The sequence below is a fragment of the Acipenser ruthenus genome, chromosome 36 (assembly GCF_902713425.1).
Source record: "Acipenser ruthenus chromosome 36, fAciRut3.2 maternal haplotype, whole genome shotgun sequence".
Classification (NCBI taxonomy): Eukaryota; Metazoa; Chordata; class Actinopteri; order Acipenseriformes; family Acipenseridae; genus Acipenser; species Acipenser ruthenus.
This window is the reverse complement of record NC_081224.1, coordinates 8889893-8911294: the sequence shown is the minus strand read 5'-3', so window position 1 is coordinate 8911294 and position 21402 is coordinate 8889893. Positions and strand designations below refer to the sequence as shown.

At 38.9% G+C, this 21402-nt stretch overlaps 1 protein-coding gene across 1 annotated transcript in view; it reads right to left on the bottom strand.

Annotated features, from left to right (window-relative positions):
• Positions 1-21402, bottom strand: part of LOC131706685 (interferon-induced protein 44-like) — a 212275-nt gene that overhangs the window by 59265 nt on the left and 131608 nt on the right. The window lies entirely within an intron of this gene.

Below are 21402 nucleotides of genomic sequence, written 5' to 3'. Positions count from 1 at the left end.
TTCTTTAAACACCCCAGTGTTTATTTACAATATTTGCCAGTAGCCCCCAGCGCCTATTTGAGACCCGCTGTTTATTATGTAAGATCACTAACATCTTCAAATACTTGAGATGCAACCATGATGAAGCTGCTAACACACAACCTGATAGCAACGACATAACTAAATGACAGCATTACAGTAACGTACTGTTAAAAGGATGTATGTCAGCGGGTATTAAGTAACAAGTTTTACTTTAGAACAAAATTCCCATTGTATTGTACACCCCCAAGTATAAAACGAAAGTATTCATTTTGTTTTTTTTATAGATTTGTAAACAAGGATATGCAAAACGTTGGAAAATAAATAAGCAGAAGAACGAATCTGCATTGAAAAACTCAATTGTATCTACCACTGTTCATAAAAATAATAATAATAATAATAATAATAATAATAAATATAGCAGCAATGACCGGGGTCCAAGCGCCAGACCATGTGTCCTATGACCGTATTTCACACGTGGCATAGTAGCCCATTGTCCTCTACTAATCTGTGTAGCATATTGTACCATTTGAGCATATATGGGTTACTAGATGTGTTCCATATTAAATATGCACTTAAATTAGTTATAAGCAAGTTTTGCATTTATATGTATATATATAGTGATTTGCAGAAGTATTCACCCCCTACCAATAATGTCACATTTTGTTTAATTACAAATAATGTATGCACAGTTTTTCAGACAAACCTTTTTTATTCGAAGCTGTAGTAGTTAAACTGAACACTGTTATATGAGGAGGAGGTTAAATGTCAGCAAAACTTGCAAAGAAAATGTACAAAATGAAATTTATTGGTTGCATAAGTATTCAGTCCCTTAAGTCAGTACTTGGTAGAAGCACCTTTTGCAGCATGGTGACATTTTTCCCCATTCTTCATGGAAAAATTGCTCCAGTTCTGTTAATTTTGTTGGGGATCATCGATGGACTGCAATCTTCAAGGAATTTCCTCCCCAGTTTCAGTTTTGGCTGACTCAAACAGGTTTTCCTCAAGGATTCACCTGTTATTATTTATTATTATTTGTTTATTTAGCAGACGCCTTTATCCAAGGCGACTTACAGAGAGTAGGGTGTGTGAACTATGCATCAGCTGCAGAGTCACTTACAATTACGTCTCACCTGAAAAACGGAGCACAAGGAGGTTAAGTGACTTGCTCAGGGTCACACAATGAGTCAGTGGCTGAGGTGGGATTTGAACCGGGGACCTCCTGGTTACAAGCCCTTTTCTTTAACCACTGGACCACACAGCCTCCAACTTTGCACCATCCATTCTCCCCTCTGTCCTGACAAGCTTCCCAGTCCCTGCTGAAGAGAAGCATCCCCATAACATGATGCTGCCACCACCATACTTGACAGTTGGGATGGTGTTGACTGGGTGATGTGTTGGGCTTGCACCAGACGTAACGCTTGGATTTAGATGGAAAAGTTCAATTTTCGTCGACTTTTCTGACCACAAAACCATTTTTCACATGTCTGCAGTTTCATCTATTCATCTACATGCTTTTTCGCAAACTTCACACATGCTTTAAGATGAGGCTTTTTGAGTAATGGCTTCTTTCTTGCCAGCTGTCCATACAGCCCAGCTTTGTGTAGGGACTGGCTTATTGTTGATGTGTGAACACTGACTCCCATCTCAGACACAGAACTTTGCAGATCTCTAGATTTCTCAAGGTCCTTATTGGCTTCAGAGTGACATCCCAAACCAGTTTCCTGCTTGCCCGGCTGCTCAGTTTGGGAGGGCAACCTGATTTGGGTAGTGTCTGGGTGGTATGATGCATCTTCCACTTGATGGACTTCACTGTGCTGAGAGGGATAATCAGCACCTTTGAAATGTTCTTGTACCCTTCTCCAGCTCTGTGCCTCTCTACCACTTTATCCCGGACTTGTTTTGAAAGATCCTTGTACCCTTCTCCAGCTCTGTGCCTCTCTACCACTTTATCCCGGACTTGTTTTGAAAGATCCTTGGTCTTCATGGTTGCTTTATTGGATCACTATGTGAGTTGTAGCTTGAAATTCTTTATATACCTGAGGGAAATTATCTACAAGTTAAACCACTTTGAGTACACACAGGCTAAAACCATTTCACTAATTTTATGATCTTTCAAACAAATCATCTGCACCTGAGCTGATTTAGGGCTGCAGTAGCAAAGGGGTTGAATACTTATGCAACTGAGATTAATCTGTTTTTCTATGTAAATCTTGCTTATTTATATTCTATATGCATTTATTTAACTTTATCAATGTGGAGTAGTTTGTGTAGATTTGTCGTGGAGTACGCTCAGGTGCCAACAAAATGTGAAAACTTTGCAGGGGGGTGAATACTTCTGCAAACCACTATATATATATATATATATATATATATATTAGTTCTCTTATGTTTTCTCCCATTTCCCTATGTTTTTTTTATAAATTTAACTATACATTTCTCTTTCTCCATTTGTTTTTCTCTCGCTTCTATCTGCAAAGTATCATTTACTGTTGTTACTTCAATTTCTATTTCCCTTAATGTTCTGTTTAATATGTCTCTTCTGAATATATGTATTGCATTTCTTGAGTATATGTTCCACTGTTTCTTGTTCACTACAATTACTACATAACCCATTCTCATGACTCCCAGTCCTGTAGAAATGATGGTGTAATGCTGTGTGTCCTAAACTTTGTCTATTAATATTAGTTTCTTGTTTGTATTTCCCTACTTGAGTGATTTTTATAATATAATCTTGTTTCCACTGTTTTCCCATTGTTCTTGCCATACATTCATTATGTTTGATTTAGCCACAGCATTCATCTCTGCAGGACTCAAAGGTATTGTTATTACGATTTGAGATGCTTTTTTTGCTTCAAAATCCACAATTTAATTTCCTAAGATACCAGAGTGACTTGGAATCCAGGCTAACAGAATGAATATATATATATCTTTTTTACCATTTTTGTAGTTAGTATGTAATTTCTGGATAATTTTGTTTATAATATCTATCCTATTTCCTGTTTCTGATTCTAATGCCTGTATCGAGCTTAGAGAATCTGTAAAAATCACAATATCATTTTCTTTAAATTCCTCTATTTTGTCTATGGCCATAAGAATTGCCACACACTCTGCAGTAAATCCTGATAAACGATCTGATAATCTTCCCCTTTTACATGTGTGTATATAGTAAGCATATTCTGTTTTCCCAGATTTAGGGTCTTTTGATCCATCTGTGTATATATGTAACATCTCTTCCTTATTTCTAACATATTCCTGTCCTTTTATCTTAGTTTACATTGTATCTCCTTTCTTGCTAATTATCGTGGTTAACAGTTTACATATTTTTGGTTTCTTATACATCTGTTTTGGCATCAATATTTTATCTCGATTTTCCATTCTTTTGATTTCCTCAATCTTAATCTCTTTTGGTCAGTTTGTCATATGGAACGTGAATGTTCCATCAGCTTTTTCCCATGTTATATTCCATTACCAATTTGATACCAATTCGTTTCAATACTCCCCCTCACTGGATGTTCCTCACTAAAAGATTGAATCTTATTCCAATATATTATATTAAGTAATTTTCTCCTTAATCTTAGTGGCATCTCTCCTGTCATTACTTGCAAAGCCTCAATTGGTGATGATCTCATTGTTCCTGTACATATTCTTAATGCCTGTGCCTGAATTGCTTCTAAACTCTTTAATTGACTCTTAATTGCTGCCTCTATAACTTGGCTTCCATAATCTATTACCAGGGGTTCACATATTTGTTTTTCATTAGGTTCTCACATTAGTACCAGCAGAAGTGGTTTGGTACTCAGCAAAATTAGGCGTCTTCATTCAAGTCACTGTCTAGCTCCACCTCCTCCTCTGTCAGTTCGAACAACTGAGATGCAACACTGCTTAATGGCAGTGTAAGAAACAACAACAATAGCTGATGAATGTTTAAGAAGGAATCTGGATTGCCGGTTATCACAATATTTATGTTGCTATTTTTTTTTTTTTTTGCCTGGTCTTTTTGCAAATAGCAGCTCAGCAGCCTAACAACACAGCGATTGAATATCTCGCAGGATGGAACTGAACGATCAGCTGATTTTGAGCAATTTTCTAGCGTATGTGCAGTGCACAGAATATGAACAAGGGAATCCCCTATGACAACCATGCTGCGTAGGTTCTGTACAACATTTACTCGGGCCCCATCCGTGCATCCCCTAATCCTGAAACATGAAACAGGTTCACAATTCCACTCACAATATCCTGAGCGCTTTTCATCTAGTTGAATAAGACCAAGGAAGTCGGAAGAAAATTCCCCTTTTTTCGAAACACCAGACCCCAGAAATCAGTGGATTTCAGTTTCTCTTGCAATGCACAATTAATCACGTCTGCAATGGTATCTGTGCACCCCCTGTATTGCTGTGATAAGCACTTCCAACGTTTACACCCAGCCACTTTAAAAGTACAACATCTTCTTCATAGTTGCGAATAGGACGTGCATGTTAGGCCTCATGAAATGCAAAAAAAAAAAATATTCTTAAGAGTTACGTTCTGTTCTTCTTTTGCTTTTTGTTGCCATCGGTCGAGTGGACGACTTGATTTTTCTTCAGGACTGAGATTTGCAGCCAACATAACTTCAACAACTTTTTACGTGTTCAGCACTCTCTGTGTTTTTCAAACGCTGGATGACTGAAGGTTTTTGCAGCTGTGTAGTAAACGCTTGTTTTATCAACAAGATTTGGGTGAACACAATTATATAAAGGCAAAGGCTGTTTTAATTAGCTAACTAAAATAGCGGCATATTTAAGTAGGCCTAAATAATCCACAACATTTACTATTATTGTTAAGTCTGAAAGGCAACGATTGTGTATGTTTTCCGATTTTGGCATTGAAGTAAATAAATCAGACTATTATTATCAAGGATACATACCTACAGGAAGTAAGTGAAGACAATCCTGCTACCCTAAACTGTCCACGTCATGGACGCCTCCACGTCGCATAAGCAACATGGAAGTATGCTGCTTATTTAGTGCATGCATACCTGCGTACCAGTTATGTGAACACCTGAATATATGGAAAATATTTATTGTAGTTTGAGTGCTTGTTAATTTGCTTGGTGAACATAAACCGTATGTTGTTGACCTGCCCATTAATTCAGCATCCTTTAGGTCACAGGTAGGACACCAGCAGAAATACAAAATGAATTTCCCTCCTCGAATTTTCTGAAAGCATTTTTCCTTTTAGAATATTACACAAGGCTTTTGTAGTCTGTCTGAGACATTAAAACCGCATATTCCACTTTCTTTACGTTTCCAGGTTATACTCGATTAAAGAAAGCGCTACACTATCACTTGCAACGTCATTTCATGTTGATAGTGAAACTGTCCCCACCTTTCAACACCTTCAAGCAGCTCCTTACCCTAATGCCCTGAAAGACACTGCTGAGGGGAAATTATGGTAAACAAGTGGGTAAGACATTCATACAACAAAAACTGTTGAAAATGACCTCTATTTAGTGTCCAGCATTTATCAATGAGGATCTGCAATGTCACAGCATCAATCACACCAATCCCATTGGAAACTGCTTGCCTCAGCTCATTCATATTACACAACATTACACATTGTCAAGCACAATGGCACACACACAGTTTCCAGTAACACACAGTTTAGTCTTACCAATTCAGTAAAGGTGAACATGAATTAAAAGGTTAATCTTGAATGTTTTTGGATCACATTGTTTCATGACAGCTGAATAATAAATGATGTTGAAATATGTTACAGACCTGGGATAAGGAACACATTTGGTTTGGGTTTTGATTAAAATCTGCTGCCTACAGGGTTTTTTTTTCTTCATTATTTTATTTGTTTTTGCATTCATTGTTATTTGCACTAAAGCAATGAATGCACTGAAATCTGATATGACAGGAATCTTGCCCGGAAAGTGTTTTTTTATGATTAAAACAATCAATAACAGAAGACACCATTGCACACAGTGCCTTTCAATATAGGACAATAAATACAGTTTACAGGACTATAAACATGTAGTACATTGATATGATGCAATATAGTGAGAAAATAAAATCAAAGACTGTGGAAAGTTTAGAAAGATGAGCACATTTCATGGGCTCAAAGAAATTGATGTGATATTTTTTTAGTGAAACAACCAAAATTAAATAAGAAAAAATCTTATCTGCATCTAACATAACTCTCTATCCTCCTCTATCTCCTACCAACTCACCCTCCTTCTCCACCTTGTCGCCCCTCTCAGACTCTGACCTCTCCTCCCTGCTCCAGGGTCACAAACCCACCATGTGTGCCCTGGACACCCTCCCCACTCACCTCTTTCAAGCTGCTGCTCCTGCTCTACTTGCCTTCATCTCCTCCCTTCTCAACACTTCTCTCCTTTCTGGTCTCTTTCCCTCTGCCTTCAAAAAAGCCACTTCAATAAATTAAAAGTAAATCAGCAATAAATTAAAAGTTAATCTATTATTTGTTAATAATACAAGTAAAACTTCAAAGAAAAGTTTGAAGTACCTGGTATTGCCAGGCAGTCTCCCATCCAAGTACCAACCAAACACACATATTATTATATATATATATATATTTTAGCAGACACACTTATTATTATTTCTTTCTTAGCAGACGCCCTTATCCAGGGCGACTTACAATTGTTACAAGATATCACATTATTTTTACATACAGTTACCCATTTATACAGTTGGGTTTTTACTGGAGCAATCTAGGTAAAGTACCTTGCTCAAGGGTACAGCAGCAGTGTCCTCCACCGCGGATTGAACCCACAACCCTCCGGTCAAGAGTCCAGAGCCCTAACAACTACTCCACACTGCTGCCCATTTTAGAATTTGGAATGCACCTGAAAATGAACGCATTTCAACAACTGTGCAGTGGGCTAAGGTCGTGTGTTCAAGAACGTCATGTTGCAAGTTCAAACCACAGTATTTTTTTTCTTTCTTCCTGCGATATGTGCTGTTTTAAAACATAAATAAATGGTTTAATATAAATGGTGTGGGTATGAAACTGCTTGCATTCCCTGGTTTATTTTGACGTTGACCAACTTGTGGAATCACATGATTGATAGATGTCCAGTTATTTAGCTTTTCTGTTTGAATAGTCGCTACACATCCTTAAAAAGTAGATGGAAGAGGAAGAAGAATAACAATTTTACCTTAGTTTGATGACTTATATCTCATTGTGTATAAGAGGTATGTACATTTTTTTTCACATTTGATGTAAGAAAGTTTCAGACTTTTGATACTGATACAGATGGTAATTCTAAGTGATTTAGTTTTGCCGCTGCAACATGGTAAAAACAGCTCAACTCTTTGAGCTGTATAGAGACTCGGTAGTTTCAAACAAGTTTTTCTAACTTGTACGAGGAACTACCGTTCCTCTCAATATATATATATTGTAGCACTCTGTGTCATATGGTTTTGTGACACTGTTCCGTGTTTGGTCTATGTCCTGAGTGCCTGTGCATGTGAGTGAGTGCACCTGTGGGGTGGTGGGGAGCGTGATCGAGTCGTGACCTCAGTGTGCTTATGAATGTTAGTAGTAAAGGCGGTACAACATCTGTCACTTTTTAAGCCCCGCCCCTTTGATTGATTTATGAACATTAAGCCCCTCCCCTTTCCCCACGCTTTGATTGATTTATGGCCCTTAAGCCTCTCCCCTTTTTCCCACGCTTTTGAGTGATTTATGACCCATCCCTTTTTACCGGACATCCGTCAAAAATAGCCCTCCCCTAAAAATGGCGTCTGTTGTACCCTTAGTTTATAGCCTATTACAAAGAAAAGACAGAAAGAAAGAAAATAAAGCAAGTTGTATTGTAGTGCATTTTTTTTTTACTATGTTTGAGACCCTCCATAATAATAACAGAGGTTATTAACAAACAGAGTCCCTAAACATATAAAAGAGTCTCATAATCAGTACATTATACACATATTACACTGAAAATTAACCCATACTAACCTCATCCCTCTGCCTCTCCCCCCCTCCCGCACACTCTCTGGTACACTCTGGAATTGTCACTCTTCTGCTAACAATGCTGATTTCATCTCTGCCTTTGCCTCCCACCTCTCTCTTGATTTCCTTGCTCTCACTGAAACCTGGCTGTCCCCTGATAACACTGTAACTCCTGCTGCCCTGTCCTCTCTCTACGTCCTGTCCCATACCCCGCGTCTCACTGGACGGGGAGGTGTGACTGGTCTTCTCCTCTCTCCCTCCTTACTCTTTTCTGTCCCCTCAGATCTCTCCTCACTCTCTGTTAATACCTTTGAATTTCATGCAGTCCAACTAACCTCTCCCTGTCAACTCCTGCTAATTGTACTGTACCATCCCCCCGGGCCTCTCGCTCACTTTCTTGATGAACTCGACTATCTACTCTCCTCCTTCCCCTCTCTGTCTACCCCAACTGTCCTGTTAGGTGACTTCAACATCCATCTCTCCAACCCCAGCCACTCTGATGGATTCCTCCCTGTCCTTCACTCCTTTGACTTCTGTCTCTCTCCATCCCCTCCTACCCACAAAGCTGGCCGTCAACTGGACCTCACCTTCTCCAGGGCCTGCTGCCCCTCCACCCTCTCTGTCACCCCCTTGACCTCTCTGATCACTATTTCATCTCTTTTTCTCTGTCTCTCCCCTCTCTCCCTGCTCCTCCTACCCCCACTGTCACCTCTCGCTGTAACCTCCACTCTCTCTCCCCCTGTCCTTGTCTCTACTGCTCTCTCTCACCGCCCTCCTATCGACTCCTTTTCACAACTCTCCGTAGACTCTGCTACCTCCACCCTCTTCTCCTTCCTCACCTCCTCCCTCGACTCCCTCTGTCCCCTCACCTCCTGACCTGCTCGCCCCTCCCCTCCCCAACCCTGGCTCTCCTCTGCGCTCCGCTCAGCAAGAATCACACTGCGATCTGCTGAAAAGAAATGGAAGAGAACCAAACTCCCTGCTGCCCTAGACCTTTACTGCACTCTCCTCCTTCTCCTTTACTCTCTCTTCTGCTAAATGTACTTATTTCCAATCTGTAATCCAAGCCTCCCCTACTAACTCATCCTCCTTCTCCACCTTCTCGCCCCTCTCAGACTCTGACCTCTCCTCCCTGCTCCAGGGTCACAAACCCACCACGTGTGCCCTGGACCACCTCCCCACTCACCTCTTTCAAGCTGCTGCTCCTGCTCTACTTCCCTTCATCTCCTCCCTTCTCAACACCTCTCTACTTTCTGGTCTCTTTCCCTCTGTCTTCAAAAAAGCCTCTATCACTCCCATCCTCAAAAAACCTACCCTCGACACCACCTCCCTCCAGAACTACCATCCTGTCTCCCTCCTACCCTTCCTCTCCAAAACCCTCGAGCGGGCTGTACACTGCCAGCTCTCTGCTTTCCTGTCCAACCGCTCTCTGCTCGACCCTCTCCAATCTTGGGTCCTCTCCTGTTCTCTCTCTACACCCGCTCCCTGGGCCCCCTCATCGCATCCTATGGTTTCTCATACCATTTCTATGCTGATGATGCTCAGATTTTCCTCTCCTTCCCCACCTCTGACTCCACCATCTAATCCCGTATCTCTATCTGTCTGTCTGCTATTTCCTCCTGGATGCACTCGCATCACCTCAAACTCAACCTCTCTAAATCTGACCTCCTTTTCTTTCCCTCCTCCTCCCCCTCCTCTGATCTCTCTATCTCTGTTGCTCTGGAATCTACCACACTCTCTCCCTCTTCCTCCGCTAAGAACCTCGGAGTCACCCTGGACCCCTGCCTCTCTTATTCCCAGCACATCTCCACTCTGGCACGCACTTGCCGATTCTTCCTGAGCAACATCCGAAGAATCCGACCTTTCCTCACCAACTACGCCACCCAGCTCCTGGTCTAGGCCCTGGTACTCTCCCGCCTAGACTACTGCAACTCCCTCCTGGCTGGCCTCCCTGCGTCCACCACCCGTCTGCTCCAGCTCATCCAGAACTCCGCTGCCCGCCTGGTGTTCTCTCTGCCTCGCTTCTCCCACGCAACTCCACTACTCCGCTCACTCCACTGGCTACCGGTCACCGCTCGCATCCAATTCAAGACTCTTGTACTAGCCTACAGATGCCTTGACCAGACTGCACCCAGCTACCTCCAGACCCTCATCTCTCCCTACACCCCCACTCGACCTCTCTGCTCCGCCTGCACTAGAAGACTGGCTCTACCTCCTCTACGCTCCCCTGCCTCCAGAGCCCGCTCCTTCTCCACCCTCGCTCCGCAGTGGTGGAATGACCTTCCTACAGATGTCAGGACTGCCCAGTCCATGACCACATTCCGGCGCCTCCTCAAGACTCACCTCTTCAGACAGCACCTGTAGAACTCCTCTGTTTTTCCCCTGGGACACTTATCACCCTTCTTTAAATGCACTTTATTTGCTCTTATCTGCCCCCTATTTTACTGCATTTAATCCTGTACTTCAGAGTACTGTAATCTGCCAAGTGTTTAATCTGTAGTATTTTGTATTTAATCATATCCTGATGTAATTATCACTGTCACTGTTATCTGCTGTATTATTGAATTGTATTTTGTCACACTTGTACTTGCTCGAACCAAAGTCACTGTATTTATCTTGCTCTTATTGTATTATTACTTGTACTGTAACACTTGAAATGTATTTACTTACGATTGTAAGTTGCCCTGGATAAGGGCGTCTGCTAAGAAATAAATAATAATAATAATAATAATAATAATAATAATAATAATAATAATAATAAAGGATTTAGGATTTTTTAGGAGCCTACCCATAATGCCCTTCTGGTGTCCTTCCCTGGCAGAATAGGGGGCACTGCTTGGCACCGAGACCACGCAGGAAGAATCGTGGCTGTGACGCCTCCTCGGGGTCCGGGGCCACCCTCTGCTCCTCCCAGATGGCGCTTTCTTCTGGGTGCCGGCTGCTCTCTCGGTCTGGATCTCGATCACGATCAAGGGCTGGGGATGAGGTCGTCTAGGTCATCAAAGGGTCATCAAAGGTCATCTGGATGGTAGGTCCTCCTTCTCTCGAACTCCAGGAACGTCTGGAAAAACTTGAACCGCCTGAAAAAGAAAAAACTGGAACCGCCTGAAAAAGAAAAGCTGCTCTCAACAGTCAACAAAATCTTGAAAGATCCTCGGCCTGGATTGGGCAAGCCAAAATCAGCCTGAGCATTAGTCTTCCAAAAAGTTGCCGAGCTGAAGAGAAGCCAGTCAAAAATAAAAAAAGGTCTGATCCTCCTCCCTTGAACAAACCTCTCACAGACCCTCGGAGGGAGCGGGCAATGCCACTGCCCTCTAAGCCTTAGTCCTTAGAAAGATTTATTCAAACTGAAGAGAAGCCAGAGCATTCGAGAGACGCGGTAAAGATGTTATCATTAAGGATGTAGTTTTTTTTTTTTTTTTTTAAAAAGCTGTTTTTTAAATATATGACTAGTTAGGATGTATGTAATACATGTGAAATTGACGTGTATATTTCGAACGTTAGACATTGAAAATAATTCATTATTTTTTCTTTCTTTTATAAATATATACAAGAGTCTTTTTGTATGTTTCATGAATGTAACCTACATAAGGGGTATATACTGTAATTCTTGATATGTATTTTTGGTATACAACTGTAAGTCACCCTTGGGTAAGGGCGTCTGCTAAGAAATAAATAATAATATATTTTTTAACGTTTTATTTGCTGAACAGAGCGCGGCTGCTTTTTCCAGGGAGATAATTTTATGTTTTATTTAATTACAGAAAACCAATGGGACAACATTTCCAGGGAGCTTGTGCTTAGAAATGGATTTAACGTATCTATTGTTTGCATCAACCAGGTCATACTGTCCTTACACCCACCCTCACCACCAACTGTTTTTATGCTAATATTCACACTGTGTTGTTACGTCTGTGGTACAGAGACAAAATAAACAAGTCTAAACAAGTTTAAACTACTTTGAAAGCCCCAGCATTTTGATTAAATACATAAATGTAATTACAATTGGGTAGTTTTATATTTATGAGGCTGTTTCTAATGATGACGTTTGGGGGTAGTGATTGCTGTGTGTGTGTATGTGTGTGTTTGGCCTGTTAATATAAAGTTTATGAAGGAGGGGATAGTGACGGTGTTAACAGGGGTGCTTTGTAACCTATAAGAATGGAATTACACTATAAATAAGAGTACAATAAAAAAAATGGCTAAAACAGATGAAGCACAGATTACAACAGAAATAAAAATAATTACTGAAATGTAATTTCTTGTAACTTATTTTTAAACAAAAAAAGCTGTCATGCATCTTCAAAAATATTAATACTTAAAATTACTATTTAAATAAATACACTGTAGCCAAGTAATATTTGGATGAATTTAAATAAATAAATAAATAAGTGGTGTTACTTTTAACAGTACGCTTTCTGTTTTATAACAGCTATGTTACTGTTTATTTAAGTGCTCTTACTGTAGTTACATTTTTCCTACAAAAATCAAAATATGTTCCATTAGTTTGAATTTGAACTGTATGGTGTGCAGATAGCCGTTGAGAAACATGATAATGCTATAAATAATGTTAAATAAAGAGTTATATTATGTACTGGCTATGAAAGTTTTTCAGAGCTTCTCTGAATTTACTATTCATAATCATAGTGAACTATTTCTGTTCTGTACTGGTGATACTTTATTAATACATTTGATAAACTCCTCAGCCTTAAATGAAATGGTAAAAGAAAAATAAACGTGAAGGATAACGTTCATGGAACTGTCCCTGTTAAATCTGTTTTGACCAAGTAAGTTAGATGCAGTTCTGTACATGGCCCCGATGTGCTCCTGCAATACAAGCTTCCTGCATAGAGTTTGCAAGCATCATCTATTACATGCACTTAAAACAACGTGTATTTTAATCATGATAAAAAGTGATTAAGGGGAACGGTGATACTCGTGGGTGGCCAAATGTATTCCTACCCTAGCGGTGTTACCTGAATCCTGCATGCTCTGTAACAGCCTCTTCTAAAATATCACCAGATGGATGATTTCATACCTTTTGCAAGAGAGAAATAGGTCATTTTGTTACGTGCACAAATTGTTTACTATCCGACATTTTATTTTGCTTATTGAGTTTCAACACAGAAGACGGTCTGTGATAGTACTTGTAAAAACTTCTGACGCGCAGAATTTTAAAATGAAAAAACTTGCTTATAGTAATCGTTTACTAATTTATAAAAATATAGTATAGCGATTGTTTTTAGGAAATATATTATCTACTATCTACTCACCTCTTAAAAAAAATAAATAATAAATAGAGGGTCTTTAGTAAACTGAAATCTTAGCGGCCTAAATTGAAGAAGGCCTATAAGATAGAGGCGTGAACCTAGTCCACTTTATTACTTCCTTCTAATTTATTTTACAGTAAACAGGTCTACTGTATTTGATTTTGCATGACAGAAAACCATATACAGAGGCCTTGCTTCCTTATTTCTTTCTTCAAACTCGCACTTGAAGTACTAAAAATAACCCAGCCAAAAACGAAAAAAAAAATAAGTTAGTTTTACTTTTCTAAATAAAAAAAACACCAAAAAAACATCTTTATTGTTTTACTTAATTTATTCATAAAAAATTCCGTGTACAAAAGGTGTTTTTCGGAGCGAGGGGCGGGCTTCTCGAACAAGCAGCCGTCATAGAGGGATAAATATGGAAGCTTGCCTCGCGTAATGAATGAAGCCAGGCTTGCCCCAGGGGCGCCCTGTGGCCAGTACAGCCGTGGATTACAGTAACCACACACCTACATGCCATTTGCAGAAATGTAAGGTTTGTTGACAAAAGTATGTAAGAGTTTTTTGAGCAAAATAAGAGAGAAAATCTGCCCCCGGAGTTAGAAATGACCAACAATTTGATATTTTTTTAGTATGTCCGAGGAGTTAGTCTCTGGCATCACTGAAAAACATAAAATATATAGATAGGATAGATTGACTTAATTAAAATAAAGAAAGAAAGAAAGAAAGAAAGAATGAATACAAGTAACATACACTAAACTATACTGAAAGATCGCCTTTTAAAAACAAATGAACATCAACTGAAAACAAACACAAAATAAAGAAAACACAAAAACATTAAATTACCTATGGCGTTTCAAAGAGTCCTCCGATTGAAAGTGTACACCCCCGTTACTGAACGAACAAGTGGAGATACCTAGGGTGTGGGTGGAGGGTTCAAAAAAAATAAAAAATTAACATCGTTGTCATGGGTCAAAAACAGCCGGGGGGTTTGTTCGAGATCTTAACATGTAAATTAAGCAAAGGTGTTTTATGACGCTGCTTTACAAAGACAGAAAACATCCTCAATAGTTCAAAGTGGTGTCGGCACCCCTATTCAACTTATCTGGACTTGTTTTGAGGCTGCCTGACCCGACGCCACAGACGTGTCAAACATAAACAGAAGAGCCGATACAAGGAATCTATTAACCCTAAAATAAAGTGCACGTGTATATGGGTACTGCTTCATTTTATGTTTTTCGCATGGCTTCTAAATATATTATTCTTTGGTGGTTGTATTCTTTAAGAATGTGAAACAGCTAGTTTAGAGATATGCTGCCTGTGGTGTTACATTTAACAGGAATCTTTCTGTTTTAAAACAGCTAGTTTAGAGATATGCTGATTTTCTTTATACATACTCTGGTGAAGGTTGAAATGATTCCCTTTGTAAAGGGTATTTTGTATCCTCTTTATGCAATATGCTTTGTTGTTCTCATTCATACTGTTTGTAAATTCCCAGTCATTCTACAAGGTAATGTATGCTTGTTTTAATCTTTCTAATTTTATAACATATCTATTATACTTTGACAGCAAAACATCTTAATCTGACAGAAAATAAACAATTCAAAAATAAATGAGGCCCAAATAACTTCTGTAGAGAATTATTTTTCTATCCACATGTATGAAATATGCCACAAAGGTGTTTGATAAGATTTTCAGGTATTTTAAGGATGTCATTTTGTTTCAAGATCTAAAATGAATATGTTAAAATAATGCAAATACTTAGTTAAATACAGTAAAATCTTGAACATTATAACATACAGGCAATATCATGTTAAGTTAGATCATATCAAGTGTATCATAAAAAGACAACCATATCACATTTGCAGCTGCCTATCCACCCAGTAAAATCAGAAACACTGTGCTAAAAACATGTTTGTTTGTTTTTTTACATAATGTCCAACCATTTGTGATTGTAAAACAATTTCTGACCTCCATTCAATCAATTCAAAGATAAGCGTCCATAGTTTGTTGCTGCTTACATCTGAACTAAAATATTTGTAACAAACTTGAACACTGTCTACAATTATAGACTATAATTGAACAGCAGACATGTATTTATTTATTTGTGTATTTATTAATTTCATCGCTTTGTAAATGTTTTCATCTTAACTAAAATAATTGTAATTATTAAAGAATTGAATTTACATACAAACAAACAGCCGACATTGAAAGATTTTCATTTATTTTTTGTTTTTAGAACTTTAATTTGAAAATAATTAGAGAACCTGTATACAATAGATAGAAAGATCCCATATTCGAATATCAGCCAACAGCCTTGTGGGAACAGTCCATGCATTACCCTTGAGCAAGGTACTTTACTCAGATTGCTCCAGTAAAAACCCAACTGTATAAATGGGTAATTGTATGTAAAAATAATGTGATATTTTGTAACAATTGGAAGTCGTCCTGGATAAGGGCGTCTGCTAAGAAATAAATAATAAAAAAATAAATAATTACACAGTGAACAGCCCACCCCCAAGTCTACCTCCCCAAAAAAAGAACAGACTCAATAGACTTCTCAGTTAGATAAGGTTCTTTTTCAGTGTAATAGTTTAAAATATTACATATTGATTAAGAAGCCTTTATGTAAGATGCATTCTTCTGAAAGACAGTAGTTAAGACTCTTATTTAAGAAAAATCTCTTACTAAGTAAAAAACTGTTTTTTTTGTTGTTTTTTTTATTTTATTTTTTTATTTTTTCTTCTCTAGGGCTGCTTTTTTTTTCTTGGCCAAAAGACATGGTCTGTTCACCATGTTCCCCATAACCCTGCTGCTTGGTCAAAAAACAGACTCTCTTCCTTCTTTCTCTATAATTTCTTACTAGTCCTGAGAAACCCCAAAATATATACAGTTTTAACAGGAAAAGATTACCCTTACTCCTAATCACGTATTAAGCCAAATAATGTAGTGGTCAATTTTTTTAGCTTCAAAAATAACATTAACTAGGTTTTTAGAGTTCTCTGTAATGTTAATAGAAACCAGTATGCAAATACAGGTGCATTATGGGTAGGCGTCTAAAAAAACCTAAAACCTTTACAATTCAGCCTGTGCTAACCTTTATTGTATTAAAAAACAACTTTAAATTGTTTTTTAGAATACGTTGTAATATTAAAATCAACCATTACATAGAACCATGCATATTATGGAATGGACACAGTTACCTACCAAGGCCTGAAAATCCAACAGAAATGTAGGGCCCCCAGCACATTGGCTGGATGCTGTTGTGGGTTATAGCTCAGTGTAATATGTGTGTAGTATACTGATGATGAAACTCTTTCACATGTTTAAGGACTCTTTGTTCGGTAATAACTGCAGTTATTGTTACAAAGGGTCTCAAACATAGTCCAAAAAAAATACATTTACAATATAAATTGCTTGCTTTATAATTTTTTACTAGTTCTGAGAAACACCCCAGGGTTTAAACATAAAAAACACACACCCACTCTGTAACATAAAAAAAAAAAATTACTGCCCAGAGTTTCAAACAGGGGTCTGCAAAAGCACAAGCGCACATCCCCCCACACACACCGCAACAAAAAAAAAAAAGTACAGCCCAGAGATTCGAACAGGGGTCTTCTAAAAGAACAAGAGCGCGCACACACACACCGTAACAAAAAAAAAAAAAGTACAGCCCAGAGATTCGAACAGGGGTCTTCTAAAAGAACAAGAGCGCGCACACACACACCGTAACAAAAAAAAAAAAGTACAGCCCAGAGATTCGAACAGGGGTCTTCTAAAAGAACAAGAGCGCGCACACACACACTGAAACAAACAAAAAAAAAGTACAGCCCAGAGATTCGAACAGGGGTCTTCTAAAACAACAAGAGCGCGCACACACACACCGTAACAAAAAAAAAAAAGTACAGCCCAGAGATTCGAACAGGGGTCTTCTAAAAGAACAAGAGCGCGCACACACACACTGAAACAAACAAAAAAAAAGTACAGCCCAGAGATTCGAACAGGGGTCTTCTAAAACAACAAGAGCGCGCACACACACACCGTAACAAAAAAAAATTAAAGTACAGCCCAGAGATTCGAACAGGGGTCTTCTAAAAGAACAAGAGCGCACACACACACTGTAACAATAAAAAAAAAAGTACAGCCCAGAGATTCGAACAGGGGTCTTCTAAAAGAACAAGAGCGCGCACACACACACTGAAACAAAAAAAAAAAAGTACAGCCCAGAGATTCGAACAGGGGTCTTCTAAAAGAACAAGAGCGCGCACACACACACCGTAACAAAAAAAAAAAAAGTACAGCCCAGAGATTCGAACAGGGGTCTTCTAAAAGAACAAGAGCGCGCACACACACACCGTAACAAAAAAAAAAAAGTACAGCCCAGAGATTCGAACAGGGGTCTTCTAAAAGAACAAGAGCGCGCACACACACACTGAAACAAACAAAAAAAAAGTACAGCCCAGAGATTCGAACAGGGGTCTTCTAAAAGAACAAGAGCGCACACACACACACACCGTAACAAAAAAAAAAAAAGTACAGCCCAGAGATTCGAACAGGGGTCTTCTAAAAGAACAAGAGCGCGCACACACACACCGTAACAAAAAAAAAAAAGTACAGCCCAGAGATTCGAACAGGGGTCTTCTAAAAGAACAAGAGCGCGCACACACACACTGAAACAAACAAAAAAAAAGTACAGCCCAGAGATTCGAACAGGGGTCTTCTAAAACAACAAGAGCGCGCACACACACACCGTAACAAAAAAAAATTAAAGTACAGCCCAGAGATTCGAACAGGGGTCTTCTAAAAGAACAAGAGCGCACACACACACTGTAACAATAAAAAAAAAAAGTACAGCCCAGAGATTCGAACAGGGGTCTTCTAAAAGAACAAGAGCGCGCACACACACACTGTAACAAAAAAAAAAAAAGTACAGCCCAGAGATTCGAACAGGGGTCTTCTAAAAGAACAAGAGCGCGCACACACACACTGAAACAAAAAAAAAAAAAGTACAGCCCAGAGATTCGAACAGGGGTGCGCAGTGTAAAACATTTCAGGGATGAAATATCCCACTAAGGTGTTTGATAAGATTTTCAGGTATTTTAAGTATGTCATTTTGTTTCAAGATCTAAAATGAATATGTTAAAATAATGCAAATACTTAGTTAAATAGAGTAAAATCTTAAACATTATAACATACAGGCCATATCATGTTAAGTTATGAGGTATGGCTGTTCCTACCGCGTTTATACAGTTTAACAGAAAAAGATTATTCTTAGTCCTAAACTCGGCTTGTATGGTCTTAAAATACTCGTATTAAGTCAAATAATGTAGTGGTAACATTTATCAACGTCTAAAATAACAGGATTTAAAAAAAAAAAAAAAAAATACTGTTAAGTGAAGGCGGCATAAAAATCCCTTACATCGATTGATTCTTTGTTTCAAAGAGGCGACTAGCACCATTTGAATACAGTACACAGAACGATAAATTAGAGGTAATCTCGTTACACAGCGTCTTTTTTACAGCCCGCGGATGTAGGAGATTTGAAGCTGACGAAAATACTTTATTTATATTAAACACATTAGGGTTTTCGTTTTCAACAATAGAGGCTTTTAATTCATTACCGGTGGTAAAGTGCGCTATACTATATTTTTTGAAAATAATTAGAAACCGATGCTAGTATATTAAAAAACGAGCTACAGACAGGCATCTGCGGAATGGCTAATCCTACCGCAGTTATACAGTTTTTTAAAATAAAAAATATTAATCTTATACCTAACCACGTCTTGTATGGTCTTAAAATAATCACATTAAGACAAAGAACGTAGTGGTAACATTTATCAACGTCTAAAATACCTTTAAATCGTTTTTTTAGAGTATGTTACACATATCCAGGTCAAGGCCACGGCAATATTAAATTCAGCCAGCAGATGGCAGTATGCGTCAAAAAAATAAATAAATACATAAAAAACAAACTCTTTTCTCTATAATTTCTTACTAGTACTGAGAACCCCCAAAATATATTCAGTTTTAACAGAAAAAGAGGATTCTTATACCTAACCACGTATTTTTCTTCTTAAAATAGTCACATTAAGCCAACATATTCAATATGTGTCTGCTGCAATATTAAAATCAAACAGCAGATGGCAGTATGCGGTATGGCTGTTCCTCCAGCATTTATACAGTTTTTTAACAGAAAAAATATTAATCTTATACCTAACCACGTCTTGTATGGTCTTAAAATAATCACATTAAGACAAAGAAAGTGGTGGTCAATTTTTTTAGCTTCAAAAATAACATTAACTAGGTTTTTAGAGTTCTCTGTAATGTTAATAGAAACCATTATGCAAATACAGGTGCATTATGGGTAGGCTCCTAAAAAATCCTAAATCCTTTACAATTCAGCCTGTGCTAACCTTTATTGTATTCAAAAACAACTTTAAGTCGTTTTTTAGAATATGTTGTAATATTAAAATCAACCATTAGATGGAAACGTGTATTATGGAATGGACACAGCTACCTACCACGGCCTGGAAATCCAACCGAAATGTAGGGCCCAGCGCATTTGATGCTTGCTAGTATGGGTTAATTTTCAGTGTAATATGTGTATAATGTACGGATTATGAGATGCTCTGTTTGTTAATAATCAGTTATTATTATAGGGAGTCTCAAATGTAATAATAAAAAAAGCACTACAATACAACTTACTTTCTTTTCTTTGTAATAGGCTATCAACTAAGAGTACAACAGATGCCATTTTTAGGGGAGAGCTATTTTTGACAAATGTCTGGTAAAAAGGGACGGGTCATAAATCACTCAAAAGCGTGGGCAAAGGGGGCAGGGCTTAAGGGTCATAAATCAATCAAAGTGTGGAAAGGTGTGGGGCTCAAGGTCATAAATCAACCACTAGGGGTGGGGCTTCTGTCAGAACTCAATCAAAAGGGGTGGTGCTGGGGGGGGTCATACATCAATCAAAGGGGCGGGGCTTAAAAAGTGACAGACGCTGTACCGCCTTTACTACTAATGTTGTCCAGTCGTGTTGTGTCTGTGCCACGTTCGATTTGTGGGGTCGACATTGTGGGTGCATTCACAGAGATCATTCAGTGCAGATTCTGTGCCGAATGATCTCCGTGCATGCACCCTGTATCTTGTTTGTCTAAATGTTACATGTCTTGGCAGGGTTTTGGGTATAAAGGGGCAGCTTGCACATTGCTGTGTGCTGTGTTGTGGTGTGCTGACATTGTGAATAAAGTCTGTGAATGAGATCTTACAGCGGTCGTCTGGCTGCTTTTTTTCATATTTTTTTAGAACTATATTTTCGCTGTGGGGGCGATTTGATCAATGTGGTCCAGTGGTTAAAGTAAAGGGCTTGTAACCAGGAGGTCCCCGGTTCAAATCCCACCTCAGCCACTGACTCACTATGTGACCCTGAGCAAGTCACTGACTCTGCAGCTGATGCATAGTTCACACACCCTAGTCTCTGTAAGTCACCTTGGATAAAGGTGTCTGCTAAATAAACAAATAATAATAATAAAATAATAATAAACGCGTACACTGTTTGTCGTACTCTTCATAAGGTCACTAAACTAATTGCAACGCTACACAAATCTTATGTTGCCATGCCAAATGAAGAGGAGCAGTGGGACATCTGCTCAGCCTGTTACACCAAAGCAGGAATAAAAGGAGTTGTTGGCGCTGTTGACTGCCACAACTATATTAGCATTGGAAGACAAGCGTAACATGACCAATAAGTTGCCACCTGTTCCATCAAAACATTACACACAAAAGACAACATTCCTCCGCCCAGGAGAGCAACCACCAAGTAAAGGTGTTAAAACCAATCCTCGCCCAGGACAACTGGAAGCTGCTAGAGACTGGAAAATGCTGGCAGATGTTGGTCAACAGCTTATTTTTCCACCTGAGATTGCCACCACTAACCTTCGACCAGATATTGTCTTGTGGTCTGGATCAGCACGCCTTGTTCACCTGGTAGAGTTAACAGTGCCATGGGAGGATGCTGTAGATGAGGCGTATGAGAGGAAGAAACTGCGGTATGCTCAACTAGCCACTGAAGCGGAACAGCGAGGATGGAGAGTCCGGGTTTACCCAGTGGAAGTGGGTTGTCGAGGATTTGTGGCACACTCTACAACCCGGTTTC